Here is a 22,535-nt window from a genome sequence, read left to right as displayed (position 1 = left end):
TTGTACACCCCAGGTTTATTTGCACTTCTCCGCTCACTACCTTTCAGGTACTACCATGTTAACGCTGGCTTCAAACCTCATCAATCTTTGACCATATGAAGTGATTGTCTCCCCTCTTACCCTCACAATACTGGCCGATGGCAGCAAAGAGTCCCCCGGCCCAGTCTGACATCTCTTTTCTCCAGAAGCAGCTGAAAGGGGCTTCCAGTGACACTCTCCTGGCGTACTGCGTAGGGCCCAGACTTGAATCGCTCGGAAATGTCTCGTGTGAGTTACGATTGCACCAAAGGGTCTTGTTGTAGTTGACAAGCCCAGAAAACATTGAAAGGGGGGTGTTGTGATTAGTTCCACCTGAGCTGAGGCTCCGTATGGCACGATGAAGCTGCAGCGCTCAACCCTCAATGGGGAATTAGCTCAAATGGTAGAGCGCTCGCTTTGCATGTGAGAGGCAGCGGGATCGATACCCGCATTCTCCAGGACACTTTTGGACATCCGCGAGGAGACCCAAAGCCATGCGTGTAGCCAATCCATTGGGTGTGGGTGGAGAACAAATTCAGGGGTGATTTGTCACACAAGGATAGCAGCAAGTGCGAAAGGCAAGCTTTAGAAGATGGTAGTGAGAGCTGCTCTGATGTGTGGCACAGATGGAGTCTGCAGAGTTGAAGATGATAAGCTTTTGCTTGGGAGTGTCCAGGATGGAACAGATGTGAAATGACCACGTGCGAGGGACAGCTGGGGTTGAGCCGTTTGCAGACGACGTTAGGCCAGCAAGGCTGAGGTGATTTGCACATGCGCAGAGGAGGGATATAAGATATACTGGGAAAAGGGTGTTAAATACGGAGCGGCTGGGCAGGAGAATAAGAGAAAGACCAAAGACAACGTTCATAGACGTAGCCAAGTAGGACATGCAGAGGGTTGGTGTGACAGAGGAGAATGCTAGGGGCAGGGTGAGATGGAGGCAGACGATCCACTCTGGCAACCCCCAAGAAGAACAGGCTCAAAGAAGAAGCCAGCATCACTCCAGGCTTCTACCAAAGTGTTACGCAGCCCCTCGTCGGGGATCTGGAATCAATCTCCCTGCGTCCATACACCAGCGATCAGCTCACACATTATCCCTCGTCAATTCCCAATGCTACTGGCAAAGAGCGGTGTGCGGCAGATGAGGTGGCCGAGAGGTTAAGGCGATGGACTGCTAATCCATTGTGCTGTGCACGCGTGGGTTCGAATCCCATCCTCGTCGAGAGCTCTTTCTGCTTATGTTGATGCATCTTGTCAGTGTAAGATTGGCTGCCAAAGCAGGCATGATGCAATGCTCTTCTTTGGCTCAGTATTCACTTTAGTTCACCATGTGGTCTTGTTGCACAGGTCATGTTAAAGACAATGGTCTGCTAATACAGTAGTAGAAAGACGTTCTGCTTCCAGAATAGCAACATTCCTAATGGCCAACTTGCCCTACACTGAAAACCAAGGGGAGGAGGTCGGTAAGCATATTGATTAGAAGCACCTCCCTCAGTTGGCTTCATTCAATGTGAATTAGCAGTGGCTCTAGTCCACAGTCCCTTGGATGTCCAGTCTCCTCAGTCTGTCTCTAAGGCTGATGGCATTCAGTCACGTTAGCATGACAGTGGATTGTCAGCGAGCCGCCTTAGTCTCTCAGCCACCTCCTGGGCGCTTTGCAGATTTCAGGATTTGTGCCCCTTCCCTATTTTGATCATACAACAAGTATGGACAAAGTGTAGCCTGTAATAAGTAAGACATGTGGCACAGGGGAGTTAGCTCAAATGGTAGAGCGCTCGCTTAGCATGCGAGAGGTAGCGGGATCGACGCCCGCATTCTCCATTTGACACTTTGCTAGTCAGTGTCCCAATTGAATGCATGTGGCTTCCTTTGGCAAATCTTTATTTCACAGGTGTCGAACTCCAGGCCTCGAGGGCCGGTGTCCTGCAGGTTTCAGATGTATTCTTGATCCATCATAGGGGATTCAAATGGCTAAATTACCTCCTCAACATTTCTTGAAGTTCTCCAGAGGCCTGGTAATGAACTAATCATTTGATTCAGGTGTGTTGACCCAGGGTTATACCTAAAACCTGCAGGACACCGGCCCTCGAGGCCTGATGTTGTACACCCCAGGTTTATTTGCACTTCTCCGCTCACTACCTTTCAGGTACTACCATGTTAACGCTGGCTTCAAACCTCATCAATCTTTGACCATATGAAGTGATTGTCTCCCCTCTTACCCTCACAATACTGGCCGATGGCAGCAAAGAGTCCCCCGGCCCAGTCTGACATCTCTTTTCTCCAGAAGCAGCTGAAAGGGGCTTCCAGTGACACTCTCCTGGCGTACTGCGTAGGGCCCAGACTTGAATCGCTCGGAAATGTCTCGTGTGAGTTACGATTGCACCAAAGGGTCTTGTTGTAGTTGACAAGCCCAGAAAACATTGAAAGGGGGGTGTTGTGATTAGTTCCACCTGAGCTGAGGCTCCGTATGGCACGATGAAGCTGCAGCGCTCAACCCTCAATGGGGAATTAGCTCAAATGGTAGAGCGCTCGCTTTGCATGTGAGAGGCAGCGGGATCGATACCCGCATTCTCCAGGACACTTTTGGACATCCGCGAGGAGACCCAAAGCCATGCGTGTAGCCAATCCATTGGGTGTGGGTGGAGAACAAATTCAGGGGTGATTTGTCACACAAGGATAGCAGCAAGTGCGAAAGGCAAGCTTTAGAAGATGGTAGTGAGAGCTGCTCTGATGTGTGGCACAGATGGAGTCTGCAGAGTTGAAGATGATAAGCTTTTGCTTGGGAGTGTCCAGGATGGAACAGATGTGAAATGACCACGTGCGAGGGACAGCTGGGGTTGAGCCGTTTGCAGACGACGTTAGGCCAGCAAGGCTGAGGTGATTTGCACATGCGCAGAGGAGGGATATAAGATATACTGGGAAAAGGGTGTTAAATACGGAGCGGCTGGGCAGGAGAATAAGAGAAAGACCAAAGACAACGTTCATAGACGTAGCCAAGTAGGACATGCAGAGGGTTGGTGTGACAGAGGAGAATGCTAGGGGCAGGGTGAGATGGAGGCAGACGATCCACTCTGGCAACCCCCAAGAAGAACAGGCTCAAAGAAGAAGCCAGCATCACTCCAGGCTTCTACCAAAGTGTTACGCAGCCCCTCGTCGGGGATCTGGAGTCAATCTCCCTGCGTCCATACACCAGCGATCAGCTCACACATTATCCCTCGTCAATTCCCAATGCTACTGGCAAAGAGCGGTGTGCGGCAGATGAGGTGGCCGAGAGGTTAAGGCGATGGACTGCTAATCCATTGTGCTGTGCACGCGTGGGTTCGAATCCCATCCTCGTCGAGAGCTCTTTCTGCTTATGTTGATGCATCTTGTCAGTGTAAGATTGGCTGCCAAAGCAGGCATGATGCAATGCTCTTCTTTGGCTCAGTATTCACTTTAGTTCACCATGTGGTCTTGTTGCACAGGTCATGTTAAAGACAATGGTCTGCTAATACAGTAGTAGAAAGACGTTCTGCTTCCAGAATAGCAACATTCCTAATGGCCAACTTGCCCTACACTGAAAACCAAGGGGAGGAGGTCGGTAAGCATATTGATTAGAAGCACCTCCCTCAGTTGGCTTCATTCAATGTGAATTAGCAGTGGCTCTAGTCCACAGTCCCTTGGATGTCCAGTCTCCTCAGTCTGTCTCTAAGGCTGATGGCATTCAGTCACGTTAGCATGACAGTGGATTGTCAGCGAGCCGCCTTAGTCTCTCAGCCACCTCCTGGGCGCTTTGCAGATTTCAGGATTTGTGCCCCTTCCCTATTTTGATCATACAACAAGTATGGACAAAGTGTAGCCTGTAATAAGTAAGACATGTGGCACAGGGGAGTTAGCTCAAATGGTAGAGCGCTCGCTTAGCATGCGAGAGGTAGCGGGATCGACGCCCGCATTCTCCATTTGACACTTTGCTAGTCAGTGTCCCAATTGAATGCATGTGGCTTCCTTTGGCAAATCTTTATTTCACAGGTGTCGAACTCCAGGCCTCGAGGGCCGGTGTCCTGCAGGTTTCAGATGTATTCTTGATCCATCATAGGGGATTCAAATGGCTAAATTACCTCCTCAACATTTCTTGAAGTTCTCCAGAGGCCTGGTAATGAACTAATCATTTGATTCAGGTGTGTTGACCCAGGGTTATACCTAAAACCTGCAGGACACCGGCCCTCGAGGCCTGATGTTGTACACCCCAGGTTTATTTGCACTTCTCCGCTCACTACCTTTCAGGTACTACCATGTTAACGCTGGCTTCAAACCTCATCAATCTTTGACCATATGAAGTGATTGTCTCCCCTCTTACCCTCACAATACTGGCCGATGGCAGCAAAGAGTCCCCCGGCCCAGTCTGACATCTCTTTTCTCCAGAAGCAGCTGAAAGGGGCTTCCAGTGACACTCTCCTGGCGTACTGCGTAGGGCCCAGACTTGAATCGCTCGGAAATGTCTCGTGTGAGTTACGATTGCACCAAAGGGTCTTGTTGTAGTTGACAAGCCCAGAAAACATTGAAAGGGGGGTGTTGTGATTAGTTCCACCTGAGCTGAGGCTCCGTATGGCACGATGAAGCTGCAGCGCTCAACCCTCAATGGGGAATTAGCTCAAATGGTAGAGCGCTCGCTTTGCATGTGAGAGGCAGCGGGATCGATACCCGCGTTCTCCAGGACACTTTTGGACATCCGCGAGGAGACCCAAAGCCATGCGTGTAGCCAATCCATTGGGTGTGGGTGGAGAACAAATTCAGGGGTGATTTGTCACACAAGGATAGCAGCAAGTGCGAAAGGCAAGCTTTAGAAGATGGTAGTGAGAGCTGCTCTGATGTGTGGCACAGATGGAGTCTGCAGAGTTGAAGATGATAAGCTTTTGCTTGGGAGTGTCCAGGATGGAACAGATGTGAAATGACCACGTGCGAGGGACAGCTGGGGTTGAGCCGTTTGCAGACGACGTTAGGCCAGCAAGGCTGAGGTGATTTGCACATGTGCAGAGGAGGGATATAAGATATACTGGGAAAAGGGTGTTAAATACGGAGCGGCTGGGCAGGAGAATAAGAGAAAGACCAAAGACAACGTTCATAGACGTAGCCAAGTAGGACATGCAGAGGGTTGGTGTGACAGAGGAGAATGCTAGGGGCAGGGTGAGATGGAGGCAGACGATCCACTCTGGCAACCCCCAAGAAGAACAGGCTCAAAGAAGAAGCCAGCATCACTCCAGGCTTCTACCAAAGTGTTACGCAGCCCCTCGTCGGGGATCTGGAGTCAATCTCCCTGCGTCCATACACCAGCGATCAGCTCACACATTATCCCTCGTCAATTCCCAATGCTACTGGCAAAGAGCGGTGTGCGGCAGATGAGGTGGCCGAGAGGTTAAGGCGATGGACTGCTAATCCATTGTGCTGTGCACGCGTGGGTTCGAATCCCATCCTCGTCGAGAGCTCTTTCTGCTTATGTTGATGCATCTTGTCAGTGTAAGATTGGCTGCCAAAGCAGGCATGATGCAATGCTCTTCTTTGGCTCAGTATTCACTTTAGTTCACCATGTGGTCTTGTTGCACAGGTCATGTTAAAGACAATGGTCTGCTAATACAGTAGTAGAAAGATGTTCTGCTTCCAGAATAGCAACATTCCTAATGGCCAACTTGCCCTACACTGAAAACCAAGGGGAGGAGGTCGGTAAGCATATTGATTAGAAGCACCTCCCTCAGTTGGCTTCATTCAATGTGAATTAGCAGTGGCTCTAGTCCACAGTCCCTTGGATGTCCAGTCTCCTCAGTCTGTCTCTAAGGCTGATGGCATTCAGTCACGTTAGCATGACAGTGGATTGTCAGCGAGCCGCCTTAGTCTCTCAGCCACCTCCTGGGCGCTTTGCAGATTTCAGGATTTGTGCCCCTTCCCTATTTTGATCATACAACAAGTATGGACAAAGTGTAGCCTGTAATAAGTAAGACATGTGGCACAGGGGAGTTAGCTCAAATGGTAGAGCGCTCGCTTAGCATGCGAGAGGTAGCGGGATCGACGCCCGCATTCTCCATTTGACACTTTGCTAGTCAGTGTCCCAATTGAATGCATGTGGCTTCCTTTGGCAAATCTTTATTTCACAGGTGTCGAACTCCAGGCCTCGAGGGCCGGTGTCCTGCAGGTTTCAGATGTATTCTTGATCCATCATAGGGGATTCAAATGGCTAAATTACCTCCTCAACATTTCTTGAAGTTCTCCAGAGGCCTGGTAATGAACTAATCATTTGATTCAGGTGTGTTGACCCAGGGTTATACCTAAAACCTGCAGGACACCGGCCCTCGAGGCCTGATGTTGTACACCCCAGGTTTATTTGCACTTCTCCGCTCACTACCTTTCAGGTACTACCATGTTAACGCTGGCTTCAAACCTCATCAATCTTTGACCATATGAAGTGATTGTCTCCCCTCTTACCCTCACAATACTGGCCGATGGCAGCAAAGAGTCCCCCGGCCCAGTCTGACATCTCTTTTCTCCAGAAGCAGCTGAAAGGGGCTTCCAGTGACACTCTCCTGGCGTACTGCGTAGGGCCCAGACTTGAATCGCTCGGAAATGTCTCGTGTGAGTTACGATTGCACCAAAGGGTCTTGTTGTAGTTGACAAGCCCAGAAAACATTGAAAGGGGGGTGTTGTGATTAGTTCCACCTGAGCTGAGGCTCCGTATGGCACGATGAAGCTGCAGCGCTCAACCCTCAATGGGGAATTAGCTCAAATGGTAGAGCGCTCGCTTTGCATGTGAGAGGCAGCGGGATCGATACCCGCGTTCTCCAGGACACTTTTGGACATCCGCGAGGAGACCCAAAGCCATGCGTGTAGCCAATCCATTGGGTGTGGGTGGAGAACAAATTCAGGGGTGATTTGTCACACAAGGATAGCAGCAAGTGCGAAAGGCAAGCTTTAGAAGATGGTAGTGAGAGCTGCTCTGATGTGTGGCACAGATGGAGTCTGCAGAGTTGAAGATGATAAGCTTTTGCTTGGGAGTGTCCAGGATGGAACAGATGTGAAATGACCACGTGCGAGGGACAGCTGGGGTTGAGCCGTTTGCAGACGACGTTAGGCCAGCAAGGCTGAGGTGATTTGCACATGTGCAGAGGAGGGATATAAGATATACTGGGAAAAGGGTGTTAAATACGGAGCGGCTGGGCAGGAGAATAAGAGAAAGACCAAAGACAACGTTCATAGACGTAGCCAAGTAGGACATGCAGAGGGTTGGTGTGACAGAGGAGAATGCTAGGGGCAGGGTGAGATGGAGGCAGACGATCCACTCTGGCAACCCCCAAGAAGAACAGGCTCAAAGAAGAAGCCAGCATCACTCCAGGCTTCTACCAAAGTGTTACGCAGCCCCTCGTCGGGGATCTGGAGTCAATCTCCCTGCGTCCATACACCAGCGATCAGCTCACACATTATCCCTCGTCAATTCCCAATGCTACTGGCAAAGAGCGGTGTGCGGCAGATGAGGTGGCCGAGAGGTTAAGGCGATGGACTGCTAATCCATTGTGCTGTGCACGCGTGGGTTCGAATCCCATCCTCGTCGAGAGCTCTTTCTGCTTATGTTGATGCATCTTGTCAGTGTAAGATTGGCTGCCAAAGCAGGCATGATGCAATGCTCTTCTTTGGCTCAGTATTCACTTTAGTTCACCATGTGGTCTTGTTGCACAGGTCATGTTAAAGACAATGGTCTGCTAATACAGTAGTAGAAAGACGTTCTGCTTCCAGAATAGCAACATTCCTAATGGCCAACTTGCCCTACACTGAAAACCAAGGGGAGGAGGTCGGTAAGCATATTGATTAGAAGCACCTCCCTCAGTTGGCTTCATTCAATGTGAATTAGCAGTGGCTCTAGTCCACAGTCCCTTGGATGTCCAGTCTCCTCAGTCTGTCTCTAAGGCTGATGGCATTCAGTCACGTTAGCATGACAGTGGATTGTCAGCGAGCCGCCTTAGTCTCTCAGCCACCTCCTGGGCGCTTTGCAGATTTCAGGATTTGTGCCCCTTCCCTATTTTGATCATACAACAAGTATGGACAAAGTGTAGCCTGTAATAAGTAAGACATGTGGCACAGGGGAGTTAGCTCAAATGGTAGAGCGCTCGCTTAGCATGCGAGAGGTAGCGGGATCGACGCCCGCATTCTCCATTTGACACTTTGCTAGTCAGTGTCCCAATTGAATGCATGTGGCTTCCTTTGGCAAATCTTTATTTCACAGGTGTCGAACTCCAGGCCTCGAGGGCCGGTGTCCTGCAGGTTTCAGATGTATTCTTGATCCATCATAGGGGATTCAAATGGCTAAATTACCTCCTCAACATTTCTTGAAGTTCTCCAGAGGCCTGGTAATGAACTAATCATTTGATTCAGGTGTGTTGACCCAGGGTTATACCTAAAACCTGCAGGACACCGGCCCTCGAGGCCTGATGTTGTACACCCCAGGTTTATTTGCACTTCTCCGCTCACTACCTTTCAGGTACTACCATGTTAACGCTGGCTTCAAACCTCATCAATCTTTGACCATATGAAGTGATTGTCTCCCCTCTTACCCTCACAATACTGGCCGATGGCAGCAAAGAGTCCCCCGGCCCAGTCTGACATCTCTTTTCTCCAGAAGCAGCTGAAAGGGGCTTCCAGTGACACTCTCCTGGCGTACTGCGTAGGGCCCAGACTTGAATCGCTCGGAAATGTCTCGTGTGAGTTACGATTGCACCAAAGGGTCTTGTTGTAGTTGACAAGCCCAGAAAACATTGAAAGGGGGGTGTTGTGATTAGTTCCACCTGAGCTGAGGCTCCGTATGGCACGATGAAGCTGCAGCGCTCAACCCTCAATGGGGAATTAGCTCAAATGGTAGAGCGCTCGCTTTGCATGTGAGAGGCAGCGGGATCGATACCCGCATTCTCCAGGACACTTTTGGACATCCGCGAGGAGACCCAAAGCCATGCGTGTAGCCAATCCATTGGGTGTGGGTGGAGAACAAATTCAGGGGTGATTTGTCACACAAGGATAGCAGCAAGTGCGAAAGGCAAGCTTTAGAAGATGGTAGTGAGAGCTGCTCTGATGTGTGGCACAGATGGAGTCTGCAGAGTTGAAGATGATAAGCTTTTGCTTGGGAGTGTCCAGGATGGAACAGATGTGAAATGACCACGTGCGAGGGACAGCTGGGGTTGAGCCGTTTGCAGACGACGTTAGGCCAGCAAGGCTGAGGTGATTTGCACATGCGCAGAGGAGGGATATAAGATATACTGGGAAAAGGGTGTTAAATACGGAGCGGCTGGGCAGGAGAATAAGAGAAAGACCAAAGACAACGTTCATAGACGTAGCCAAGTAGGACATGCAGAGGGTTGGTGTGACAGAGGAGAATGCTAGGGGCAGGGTGAGATGGAGGCAGACGATCCACTCTGGCAACCCCCAAGAAGAACAGGCTCAAAGAAGAAGCCAGCATCACTCCAGGCTTCTACCAAAGTGTTACGCAGCCCCTCGTCGGGGATCTGGAGTCAATCTCCCTGCGTCCATACACCAGCGATCAGCTCACACATTATCCCTCGTCAATTCCCAATGCTACTGGCAAAGAGCGGTGTGCGGCAGATGAGGTGGCCGAGAGGTTAAGGCGATGGACTGCTAATCCATTGTGCTGTGCACGCGTGGGTTCGAATCCCATCCTCGTCGAGAGCTCTTTCTGCTTATGTTGATGCATCTTGTCAGTGTAAGATTGGCTGCCAAAGCAGGCATGATGCAATGCTCTTCTTTGGCTCAGTATTCACTTTAGTTCACCATGTGGTCTTGTTGCACAGGTCATGTTAAAGACAATGGTCTGCTAATACAGTAGTAGAAAGACGTTCTGCTTCCAGAATAGCAACATTCCTAATGGCCAACTTGCCCTACACTGAAAACCAAGGGGAGGAGGTCGGTAAGCATATTGATTAGAAGCACCTCCCTCAGTTGGCTTCATTCAATGTGAATTAGCAGTGGCTCTAGTCCACAGTCCCTTGGATGTCCAGTCTCCTCAGTCTGTCTCTAAGGCTGATGGCATTCAGTCACGTTAGCATGACAGTGGATTGTCAGCGAGCCGCCTTAGTCTCTCAGCCACCTCCTGGGCGCTTTGCAGATTTCAGGATTTGTGCCCCTTCCCTATTTTGATCATACAACAAGTATGGACAAAGTGTAGCCTGTAATAAGTAAGACATGTGGCACAGGGGAGTTAGCTCAAATGGTAGAGCGCTCGCTTAGCATGCGAGAGGTAGCGGGATCGACGCCCGCATTCTCCATTTGACACTTTGCTAGTCAGTGTCCCAATTGAATGCATGTGGCTTCCTTTGGCAAATCTTTATTTCACAGGTGTCGAACTCCAGGCCTCGAGGGCCGGTGTCCTGCAGGTTTCAGATGTATTCTTGATCCATCATAGGGGATTCAAATGGCTAAATTACCTCCTCAACATTTCTTGAAGTTCTCCAGAGGCCTGGTAATGAACTAATCATTTGATTCAGGTGTGTTGACCCAGGGTTATACCTAAAACCTGCAGGACACCGGCCCTCGAGGCCTGATGTTGTACACCCCAGGTTTATTTGCACTTCTCCGCTCACTACCTTTCAGGTACTACCATGTTAACGCTGGCTTCAAACCTCATCAATCTTTGACCATATGAAGTGATTGTCTCCCCTCTTACCCTCACAATACTGGCCGATGGCAGCAAAGAGTCCCCCGGCCCAGTCTGACATCTCTTTTCTCCAGAAGCAGCTGAAAGGGGCTTCCAGTGACACTCTCCTGGCGTACTGCGTAGGGCCCAGACTTGAATCGCTCGGAAATGTCTCGTGTGAGTTACGATTGCACCAAAGGGTCTTGTTGTAGTTGACAAGCCCAGAAAACATTGAAAGGGGGGTGTTGTGATTAGTTCCACCTGAGCTGAGGCTCCGTATGGCACGATGAAGCTGCAGCGCTCAACCCTCAATGGGGAATTAGCTCAAATGGTAGAGCGCTCGCTTTGCATGTGAGAGGCAGCGGGATCGATACCCGCATTCTCCAGGACACTTTTGGACATCCGCGAGGAGACCCAAAGCCATGCGTGTAGCCAATCCATTGGGTGTGGGTGGAGAACAAATTCAGGGGTGATTTGTCACACAAGGATAGCAGCAAGTGCGAAAGGCAAGCTTTAGAAGATGGTAGTGAGAGCTGCTCTGATGTGTGGCACAGATGGAGTCTGCAGAGTTGAAGATGATAAGCTTTTGCTTGGGAGTGTCCAGGATGGAACAGATGTGAAATGACCACGTGCGAGGGACAGCTGGGGTTGAGCCGTTTGCAGACGACGTTAGGCCAGCAAGGCTGAGGTGATTTGCACATGTGCAGAGGAGGGATATAAGATATACTGGGAAAAGGGTGTTAAATACGGAGCGGCTGGGCAGGAGAATAAGAGAAAGACCAAAGACAACGTTCATAGACGTAGCCAAGTAGGACATGCAGAGGGTTGGTGTGACAGAGGAGAATGCTAGGGGCAGGGTGAGATGGAGGCAGACGATCCACTCTGGCAACCCCCAAGAAGAACAGGCTCAAAGAAGAAGCCAGCATCACTCCAGGCTTCTACCAAAGTGTTACGCAGCCCCTCGTCGGGGATCTGGAGTCAATCTCCCTGCGTCCATACACCAGCGATCAGCTCACACATTATCCCTCGTCAATTCCCAATGCTACTGGCAAAGAGCGGTGTGCGGCAGATGAGGTGGCCGAGAGGTTAAGGCGATGGACTGCTAATCCATTGTGCTGTGCACGCGTGGGTTCGAATCCCATCCTCGTCGAGAGCTCTTTCTGCTTATGTTGATGCATCTTGTCAGTGTAAGATTGGCTGCCAAAGCAGGCATGATGCAATGCTCTTCTTTGGCTCAGTATTCACTTTAGTTCACCATGTGGTCTTGTTGCACAGGTCATGTTAAAGACAATGGTCTGCTAATACAGTAGTAGAAAGATGTTCTGCTTCCAGAATAGCAACATTCCTAATGGCCAACTTGCCCTACACTGAAAACCAAGGGGAGGAGGTCGGTAAGCATATTGATTAGAAGCACCTCCCTCAGTTGGCTTCATTCAATGTGAATTAGCAGTGGCTCTAGTCCACAGTCCCTTGGATGTCCAGTCTCCTCAGTCTGTCTCTAAGGCTGATGGCATTCAGTCACGTTAGCATGACAGTGGATTGTCAGCGAGCCGCCTTAGTCTCTCAGCCACCTCCTGGGCGCTTTGCAGATTTCAGGATTTGTGCCCCTTCCCTATTTTGATCATACAACAAGTATGGACAAAGTGTAGCCTGTAATAAGTAAGACATGTGGCACAGGGGAGTTAGCTCAAATGGTAGAGCGCTCGCTTAGCATGCGAGAGGTAGCGGGATCGACGCCCGCATTCTCCATTTGACACTTTGCTAGTCAGTGTCCCAATTGAATGCATGTGGCTTCCTTTGGCAAATCTTTATTTCACAGGTGTCGAACTCCAGGCCTCGAGGGCCGGTGTCCTGCAGGTTTCAGATGTATTCTTGATCCATCATAGGGGATTCAAATGGCTAAATTACCTCCTCAACATTTCTTGAAGTTCTCCAGAGGCCTGGTAATGAACTAATCATTTGATTCAGGTGTGTTGACCCAGGGTTATACCTAAAACCTGCAGGACACCGGCCCTCGAGGCCTGATGTTGTACACCCCAGGTTTATTTGCACTTCTCCGCTCACTACCTTTCAGGTACTACCATGTTAACGCTGGCTTCAAACCTCATCAATCTTTGACCATATGAAGTGATTGTCTCCCCTCTTACCCTCACAATACTGGCCGATGGCAGCAAAGAGTCCCCCGGCCCAGTCTGACATCTCTTTTCTCCAGAAGCAGCTGAAAGGGGCTTCCAGTGACACTCTCCTGGCGTACTGCGTAGGGCCCAGACTTGAATCGCTCGGAAATGTCTCGTGTGAGTTACGATTGCACCAAAGGGTCTTGTTGTAGTTGACATGCCCAGAAAACATTGAAAGGGGGGTGTTGTGATTAGTTCCACCTGAGCTGAGGCTCCGTATGGCACGATGAAGCTGCAGCGCTCAACCCTCAATGGGGAATTAGCTCAAATGGTAGAGCGCTCGCTTTGCATGTGAGAGGCAGCGGGATCGATACCCGCGTTCTCCAGGACACTTTTGGACATCCGCGAGGAGACCCAAAGCCATGCGTGTAGCCAATCCATTGGGTGTGGGTGGAGAACAAATTCAGGGGTGATTTGTCACACAAGGATAGCAGCAAGTGCGAAAGGCAAGCTTTAGAAGATGGTAGTGAGAGCTGCTCTGATGTGTGGCACAGATGGAGTCTGCAGAGTTGAAGATGATAAGCTTTTGCTTGGGAGTGTCCAGGATGGAACAGATGTGAAATGACCACGTGCGAGGGACAGCTGGGGTTGAGCCGTTTGCAGACGACGTTAGGCCAGCAAGGCTGAGGTGATTTGCACATGCGCAGAGGAGGGATATAAGATATACTGGGAAAAGGGTGTTAAATACGGAGCGGCTGGGCAGGAGAATAAGAGAAAGACCAAAGACAACGTTCATAGACGTAGCCAAGTAGGACATGCAGAGGGTTGGTGTGACAGAGGAGAATGCTAGGGGCAGGGTGAGATGGAGGCAGACGATCCACTCTGGCAACCCCCAAGAAGAACAGGCTCAAAGAAGAAGCCAGCATCACTCCAGGCTTCTACCAAAGTGTTACGCAGCCCCTCGTCGGGGATCTGGAGTCAATCTCCCTGCGTCCATACACCAGCGATCAGCTCACACATTATCCCTCGTCAATTCCCAATGCTACTGGCAAAGAGCGGTGTGCGGCAGATGAGGTGGCCGAGAGGTTAAGGCGATGGACTGCTAATCCATTGTGCTGTGCACGCGTGGGTTCGAATCCCATCCTCGTCGAGAGCTCTTTCTGCTTATGTTGATGCATCTTGTCAGTGTAAGATTGGCTGCCAAAGCAGGCATGATGCAATGCTCTTCTTTGGCTCAGTATTCACTTTAGTTCACCATGTGGTCTTGTTGCACAGGTCATGTTAAAGACAATGGTCTGCTAATACAGTAGTAGAAAGACGTTCTGCTTCCAGAATAGCAACATTCCTAATGGCCAACTTGCCCTACACTGAAAACCAAGGGGAGGAGGTCGGTAAGCATATTGATTAGAAGCACCTCCCTCAGTTGGCTTCATTCAATGTGAATTAGCAGTGGCTCTAGTCCACAGTCCCTTGGATGTCCAGTCTCCTCAGTCTGTCTCTAAGGCTGATGGCATTCAGTCACGTTAGCATGACAGTGGATTGTCAGCGAGCCGCCTTAGTCTCTCAGCCACCTCCTGGGCGCTTTGCAGATTTCAGGATTTGTGCCCCTTCCCTATTTTGATCATACAACAAGTATGGACAAAGTGTAGCCTGTAATAAGTAAGACATGTGGCACAGGGGAGTTAGCTCAAATGGTAGAGCGCTCGCTTAGCATGCGAGAGGTAGCGGGATCGACGCCCGCATTCTCCATTTGACACTTTGCTAGTCAGTGTCCCAATTGAATGCATGTGGCTTCCTTTGGCAAATCTTTATTTCACAGGTGTCGAACTCCAGGCCTCGAGGGCCGGTGTCCTGCAGGTTTCAGATGTATTCTTGATCCATCATAGGGGATTCAAATGGCTAAATTACCTCCTCAACATTTCTTGAAGTTCTCCAGAGGCCTGGTAATGAACTAATCATTTGATTCAGGTGTGTTGACCCAGGGTTATACCTAAAACCTGCAGGACACCGGCCCTCGAGGCCTGATGTTGTACACCCCAGGTTTATTTGCACTTCTCCGCTCACTACCTTTCAGGTACTACCATGTTAACGCTGGCTTCAAACCTCATCAATCTTTGACCATATGAAGTGATTGTCTCCCCTCTTACCCTCACAATACTGGCCGATGGCAGCAAAGAGTCCCCCGGCCCAGTCTGACATCTCTTTTCTCCAGAAGCAGCTGAAAGGGGCTTCCAGTGACACTCTCCTGGCGTACTGCGTAGGGCCCAGACTTGAATCGCTCGGAAATGTCTCGTGTGAGTTACGATTGCACCAAAGGGTCTTGTTGTAGTTGACAAGCCCAGAAAACATTGAAAGGGGGGTGTTGTGATTAGTTCCACCTGAGCTGAGGCTCCGTATGGCACGATGAAGCTGCAGCGCTCAACCCTCAATGGGGAATTAGCTCAAATGGTAGAGCGCTCGCTTTGCATGTGAGAGGCAGCGGGATCGATACCCGCGTTCTCCAGGACACTTTTGGACATCCGCGAGGAGACCCAAAGCCATGCGTGTAGCCAATCCATTGGGTGTGGGTGGAGAACAAATTCAGGGGTGATTTGTCACACAAGGATAGCAGCAAGTGCGAAAGGCAAGCTTTAGAAGATGGTAGTGAGAGCTGCTCTGATGTGTGGCACAGATGGAGTCTGCAGAGTTGAAGATGATAAGCTTTTGCTTGGGAGTGTCCAGGATGGAACAGATGTGAAATGACCACGTGCGAGGGACAGCTGGGGTTGAGCCGTTTGCAGACGACGTTAGGCCAGCAAGGCTGAGGTGATTTGCACATGTGCAGAGGAGGGATATAAGATATACTGGGAAAAGGGTGTTAAATACGGAGCGGCTGGGCAGGAGAATAAGAGAAAGACCAAAGACAACGTTCATAGACGTAGCCAAGTAGGACATGCAGAGGGTTGGTGTGACAGAGGAGAATGCTAGGGGCAGGGTGAGATGGAGGCAGACGATCCACTCTGGCAACCCCCAAGAAGAACAGGCTCAAAGAAGAAGCCAGCATCACTCCAGGCTTCTACCAAAGTGTTACGCAGCCCCTCGTCGGGGATCTGGAGTCAATCTCCCTGCGTCCATACACCAGCGATCAGCTCACACATTATCCCTCGTCAATTCCCAATGCTACTGGCAAAGAGCGGTGTGCGGCAGATGAGGTGGCCGAGAGGTTAAGGCGATGGACTGCTAATCCATTGTGCTGTGCACGCGTGGGTTCGAATCCCATCCTCGTCGAGAGCTCTTTCTGCTTATGTTGATGCATCTTGTCAGTGTAAGATTGGCTGCCAAAGCAGGCATGATGCAATGCTCTTCTTTGGCTCAGTATTCACTTTAGTTCACCATGTGGTCTTGTTGCACAGGTCATGTTAAAGACAATGGTCTGCTAATACAGTAGTAGAAAGACGTTCTGCTTCCAGAATAGCAACATTCCTAATGGCCAACTTGCCCTACACTGAAAACCAAGGGGAGGAGGTCGGTAAGCATATTGATTAGAAGCACCTCCCTCAGTTGGCTTCATTCAATGTGAATTAGCAGTGGCTCTAGTCCACAGTCCCTTGGATGTCCAGTCTCCTCAGTCTGTCTCTAAGGCTGATGGCATTCAGTCACGTTAGCATGACAGTGGATTGTCAGCGAGCCGCCTTAGTCTCTCAGCCACCTCCTGGGCGCTTTGCAGATTTCAGGATTTGTGCCCCTTCCCTATTTTGATCATACAACAAGTATGGACAAAGTGTAGCCTGTAATAAGTAAGACATGTGGCACAGGGGAGTTAGCTCAAATGGTAGAGCGCTCGCTTAGCATGCGAGAGGTAGCGGGATCGACGCCCGCATTCTCCATTTGACACTTTGCTAGTCAGTGTCCCAATTGAATGCATGTGGCTTCCTTTGGCAAATCTTTATTTCACAGGTGTCGAACTCCAGGCCTCGAGGGCCGGTGTCCTGCAGGTTTCAGATGTATTCTTGATCCATCATAGGGGATTCAAATGGCTAAATTACCTCCTCAACATTTCTTGAAGTTCTCCAGAGGCCTGGTAATGAACTAATCATTTGATTCAGGTGTGTTGACCCAGGGTTATACCTAAAACCTGCAGGACACCGGCCCTCGAGGCCTGATGTTGTACACCCCAGGTTTATTTGCACTTCTCCGCTCACTACCTTTCAGGTACTACCATGTTAACGCTGGCTTCAAACCTCATCAATCTTTGACCATATGAAGTGATTGTCTCCCCTCTTACCCTCACAATACTGGCCGATGGCAGCAAAGAGTCCCCCGGCCCAGTCTGACATCTCTTTTCTCCAGAGGCAGCTGAAAGGGGCTTCCAGTGACACTCTCCTGGCGTACTGCGTAGGGCCCAGACTTGAATCGCTCGGAAATGTCTCGTGTGAGTTACGATTGCACCAAAGGGTCTTGTTGTAGTTGACAAGCCCAGAAAACATTGAAAGGGGGGTGTTGTGATTAGTTCCACCTGAGCTGAGGCTCCGTATGGCACGATGAAGCTGCAGCGCTCAACCCTCAATGGGGAATTAGCTCAAATGGTAGAGCGCTCGCTTTGCATGTGAGAGGCAGCGGGATCGATACCCGCGTTCTCCAGGACACTTTTGGACATCCGCGAGGAGACCCAAAGCCATGCGTGTAGCCAATCCATTGGGTGTGGGTGGAGAACAAATTCAGGGGTGATTTGTCACACAAGGATAGCAGCAAGTGCGAAAGGCAAGCTTTAGAAGATGGTAGTGAGAGCTGCTCTGATGTGTGGCACAGATGGAGTCTGCAGAGTTGAAGATGATAAGCTTTTGCTTGGGAGTGTCCAGGATGGAACAGATGTGAAATGACCACGTGCGAGGGACAGCTGGGGTTGAGCCGTTTGCAGACGACGTTAGGCCAGCAAGGCTGAGGTGATTTGCACATGTGCAGAGGAGGGATATAAGATATACTGGGAAAAGGGTGTTAAATACGGAGCGGCTGGGCAGGAGAATAAGAGAAAGACCAAAGACAACGTTCATAGACGTAGCCAAGTAGGACATGCAGAGGGTTGGTGTGACAGAGGAGAATGCTAGGGGCAGGGTGAGATGGAGGCAGACGATCCACTCTGGCAACCCCCAAGAAGAACAGGCTCAAAGAAGAAGCCAGCATCACTCCAGGCTTCTACCAAAGTGTTACGCAGCCCCTCGTCGGGGATCTGGAGTCAATCTCCCTGCGTCCATACACCAGCGATCAGCTCACACATTATCCCTCGTCAATTCCCAATGCTACTGGCAAAGAGCGGTGTGCGGCAGATGAGGTGGCCGAGAGGTTAAGGCGATGGACTGCTAATCCATTGTGCTGTGCACGCGTGGGTTCGAATCCCATCCTCGTCGAGAGCTCTTTCTGCTTATGTTGATGCATCTTGTCAGTGTAAGATTGGCTGCCAAAGCAGGCATGATGCAATGCTCTTCTTTGGCTCAGTATTCACTTTAGTTCACCATGTGGTCTTGTTGCACAGGTCATGTTAAAGACAATGGTCTGCTAATACAGTAGTAGAAAGACGTTCTGCTTCCAGAATAGCAACATTCCTAATGGCCCACTTGCCCTACACTGAAAACCAAGGGGAGGAGGTCGGTAAGCATATTGATTAGAAGCACCTCCCTCAGTTGGCTTCATTCAATGTGAATTAGCAGTGGCTCTAGTCCACAGTCCCTTGGATGTCCAGTCTCCTCAGTCTGTCTCTAAGGCTGATGGCATTCAGTCACGTTAGCATGACAGTGGATTGTCAGCGAGCCGCCTTAGTCTCTCAGCCACCTCCTGGGCGCTTTGCAGATTTCAGGATTTGTGCCCCTTCCCTATTTTGATCATACAACAAGTATGGACAAAGTGTAGCCTGTAATAAGTAAGACATGTGGCACAGGGGAGTTAGCTCAAATGGTAGAGCGCTCGCTTAGCATGCGAGAGGTAGCGGGATCGACGCCCGCATTCTCCATTTGACACTTTGCTAGTCAGTGTCCCAATTGAATGCATGTGGCTTCCTTTGGCAAATCTTTATTTCACAGGTGTCGAACTCCAGGCCTCGAGGGCCGGTGTCCTGCAGGTTTCAGATGTATTCTTGATCCATCATAGGGGATTCAAATGGCTAAATTACCTCCTCAACATTTCTTGAAGTTCTCCAGAGGCCTGGTAATGAACTAATCATTTGATTCAGGTGTGTTGACCCAGGGTTATACCTAAAACCTGCAGGACACCGGCCCTCGAGGCCTGATGTTGTACACCCCAGGTTTATTTGCACTTCTCCGCTCACTACCTTTCAGGTACTACCATGTTAACGCTGGCTTCAAACCTCATCAATCTTTGACCATATGAAGTGATTGTCTCCCCTCTTACCCTCACAATACTGGCCGATGGCAGCAAAGAGTCCCCCGGCCCAGTCTGACATCTCTTTTCTCCAGAGGCAGCTGAAAGGGGCTTCCAGTGACACTCTCCTGGCGTACTGCGTAGGGCCCAGACTTGAATCGCTCGGAAATGTCTCGTGTGAGTTACGATTGCACCAAAGGGTCTTGTTGTAGTTGACAAGCCCAGAAAACATTGAAAGGGGGGTGTTGTGATTAGTTCCACCTGAGCTGAGGCTCCGTATGGCACGATGAAGCTGCAGCGCTCAACCCTCAATGGGGAATTAGCTCAAATGGTAGAGCGCTCGCTTTGCATGTGAGAGGCAGCGGGATCGATACCCGCGTTCTCCAGGACACTTTTGGACATCCGCGAGGAGACCCAAAGCCATGCGTGTAGCCAATCCATTGGGTGTGGGTGGAGAACAAATTCAGGGGTGATTTGTCACACAAGGATAGCAGCAAGTGCGAAAGGCAAGCTTTAGAAGATGGTAGTGAGAGCTGCTCTGATGTGTGGCACAGATGGAGTCTGCAGAGTTGAAGATGATAAGCTTTTGCTTGGGAGTGTCCAGGATGGAACAGATGTGAAATGACCACGTGCGAGGGACAGCTGGGGTTGAGCCGTTTGCAGACGACGTTAGGCCAGCAAGGCTGAGGTGATTTGCACATGTGCAGAGGAGGGATATAAGATATACTGGGAAAAGGGTGTTAAATACGGAGCGGCTGGGCAGGAGAATAAGAGAAAGACCAAAGACAACGTTCATAGACGTAGCCAAGTAGGACATGCAGAGGGTTGGTGTGACAGAGGAGAATGCTAGGGGCAGGGTGAGATGGAGGCAGACGATCCACTCTGGCAACCCCCAAGAAGAACAGGCTCAAAGAAGAAGCCAGCATCACTCCAGGCTTCTACCAAAGTGTTACGCAGCCCCTCGTCGGGGATCTGGAGTCAATCTCCCTGCGTCCATACACCAGCGATCAGCTCACACATTATCCCTCGTCAATTCCCAATGCTACTGGCAAAGAGCGGTGTGCGGCAGATGAGGTGGCCGAGAGGTTAAGGCGATGGACTGCTAATCCATTGTGCTGTGCACGCGTGGGTTCGAATCCCATCCTCGTCGAGAGCTCTTTCTGCTTATGTTGATGCATCTTGTCAGTGTAAGATTGGCTGCCAAAGCAGGCATGATGCAATGCTCTTCTTTGGCTCAGTATTCACTTTAGTTCACCATGTGGTCTTGTTGCACAGGTCATGTTAAAGACAATGGTCTGCTAATACAGTAGTAGAAAGACGTTCTGCTTCCAGAATAGCAACATTCCTAATGGCCCACTTGCCCTACACTGAAAACCAAGGGGAGGAGGTCGGTAAGCATATTGATTAGAAGCACCTCCCTCAGTTGGCTTCATTCAATGTGAATTAGCAGTGGCTCTAGTCCACAGTCCCTTGGATGTCCAGTCTCCTCAGTCTGTCTCTAAGGCTGATGGCATTCAGTCACGTTAGCATGACAGTGGATTGTCAGCGAGCCGCCTTAGTCTCTCAGCCACCTCCTGGGCGCTTTGCAGATTTCAGGATTTGTGCCCCTTCCCTATTTTGATCATACAACAAGTATGGACAAAGTGTAGCCTGTAATAAGTAAGACATGTGGCACAGGGGAGTTAGCTCAAATGGTAGAGCGCTCGCTTAGCATGCGAGAGGTAGCGGGATCGACGCCCGCATTCTCCATTTGACACTTTGCTAGTCAGTGTCCCAATTGAATGCATGTGGCTTCCTTTGGCAAATCTTTATTTCACAGGTGTCGAACTCCAGGCCTCGAGGGCCGGTGTCCTGCAGGTTTCAGATGTATTCTTGATCCATCATAGGGGATTCAAATGGCTAAATTACCTCCTCAACATTTCTTGAAGTTCTCCAGAGGCCTGGTAATGAACTAATCATTTGATTCAGGTGTGTTGACCCAGGGTTATACCTAAAACCTGCAGGACACCGGCCCTCGAGGCCTGATGTTGTACACCCCAGGTTTATTTGCACTTCTCCGCTCACTACCTTTCAGGTACTACCATGTTAACGCTGGCTTCAAACCTCATCAATCTTTGACCATATGAAGTGATTGTCTCCCCTCTTACCCTCACAATACTGGCCGATGGCAGCAAAGAGTCCCCCGGCCCAGTCTGACATCTCTTTTCTCCAGAAGCAGCTGAAAGGGGCTTCCAGTGACACTCTCCTGGCGTACTGCGTAGGGCCCAGACTTGAATCGCTCGGAAATGTCTCGTGTGAGTTACGATTGCACCAAAGGGTCTTGTTGTAGTTGACAAGCCCAGAAAACATTGAAAGGGGGGTGTTGTGATTAGTTCCACCTGAGCTGAGGCTCCGTATGGCACGATGAAGCTGCAGCGCTCAACCCTCAATGGGGAATTAGCTCAAATGGTAGAGCGCTCGCTTTGCATGTGAGAGGCAGCGGGATCGATACCCGCGTTCTCCAGGACACTTTTGGACATCCGCGAGGAGACCCAAAGCCATGCGTGTAGCCAATCCATTGGGTGTGGGTGGAGAACAAATTCAGGGGTGATTTGTCACACAAGGATAGCAGCAAGTGCGAAAGGCAAGCTTTAGAAGATGGTAGTGAGAGCTGCTCTGATGTGTGGCACAGATGGAGTCTGCAGAGTTGAAGATGATAAGCTTTTGCTTGGGAGTGTCCAGGATGGAACAGATGTGAAATGACCACGTGCGAGGGACAGCTGGGGTTGAGCCGTTTGCAGACGACGTTAGGCCAGCAAGGCTGAGGTGATTTGCACATGTGCAGAGGAGGGATATAAGATATACTGGGAAAAGGGTGTTAAATACGGAGCGGCTGGGCAGGAGAATAAGAGAAAGACCAAAGACAACGTTCATAGACGTAGCCAAGTAGGACATGCAGAGGGTTGGTGTGACAGAGGAGAATGCTAGGGGCAGGGTGAGATGGAGGCAGACGATCCACTCTGGCAACCCCCAAGAAGAACAGGCTCAAAGAAGAAGCCAGCATCACTCCAGGCTTCTACCAAAGTGTTACGCAGCCCCTCGTCGGGGATCTGGAGTCAATCTCCCTGCGTCCATACACCAGCGATCAGCTCACACATTATCCCTCGTCAATTCCCAATGCTACTGGCAAAGAGCGGTGTGCGGCAGATGAGGTGGCCGAGAGGTTAAGGCGATGGACTGCTAATCCATTGTGCTGTGCACGCGTGGGTTCGAATCCCATCCTCGTCGAGAGCTCTTTCTGCTTATGTTGATGCATCTTGTCAGTGTAAGATTGGCTGCCAAAGCAGGCATGATGCAATGCTCTTCTTTGGCTCAGTATTCACTTTAGTTCACCATGTGGTCTTGTTGCACAG

This window comes from Rhamphochromis sp. 'chilingali', assembly GCF_963969265.1.
Source record: "Rhamphochromis sp. 'chilingali' genome assembly, chromosome: 10".
NCBI lineage: Eukaryota > Metazoa > Chordata > Actinopteri > Cichliformes > Cichlidae > Rhamphochromis > Rhamphochromis sp. 'chilingali'.
This window is presented reverse-complemented; position numbering follows the sequence as displayed.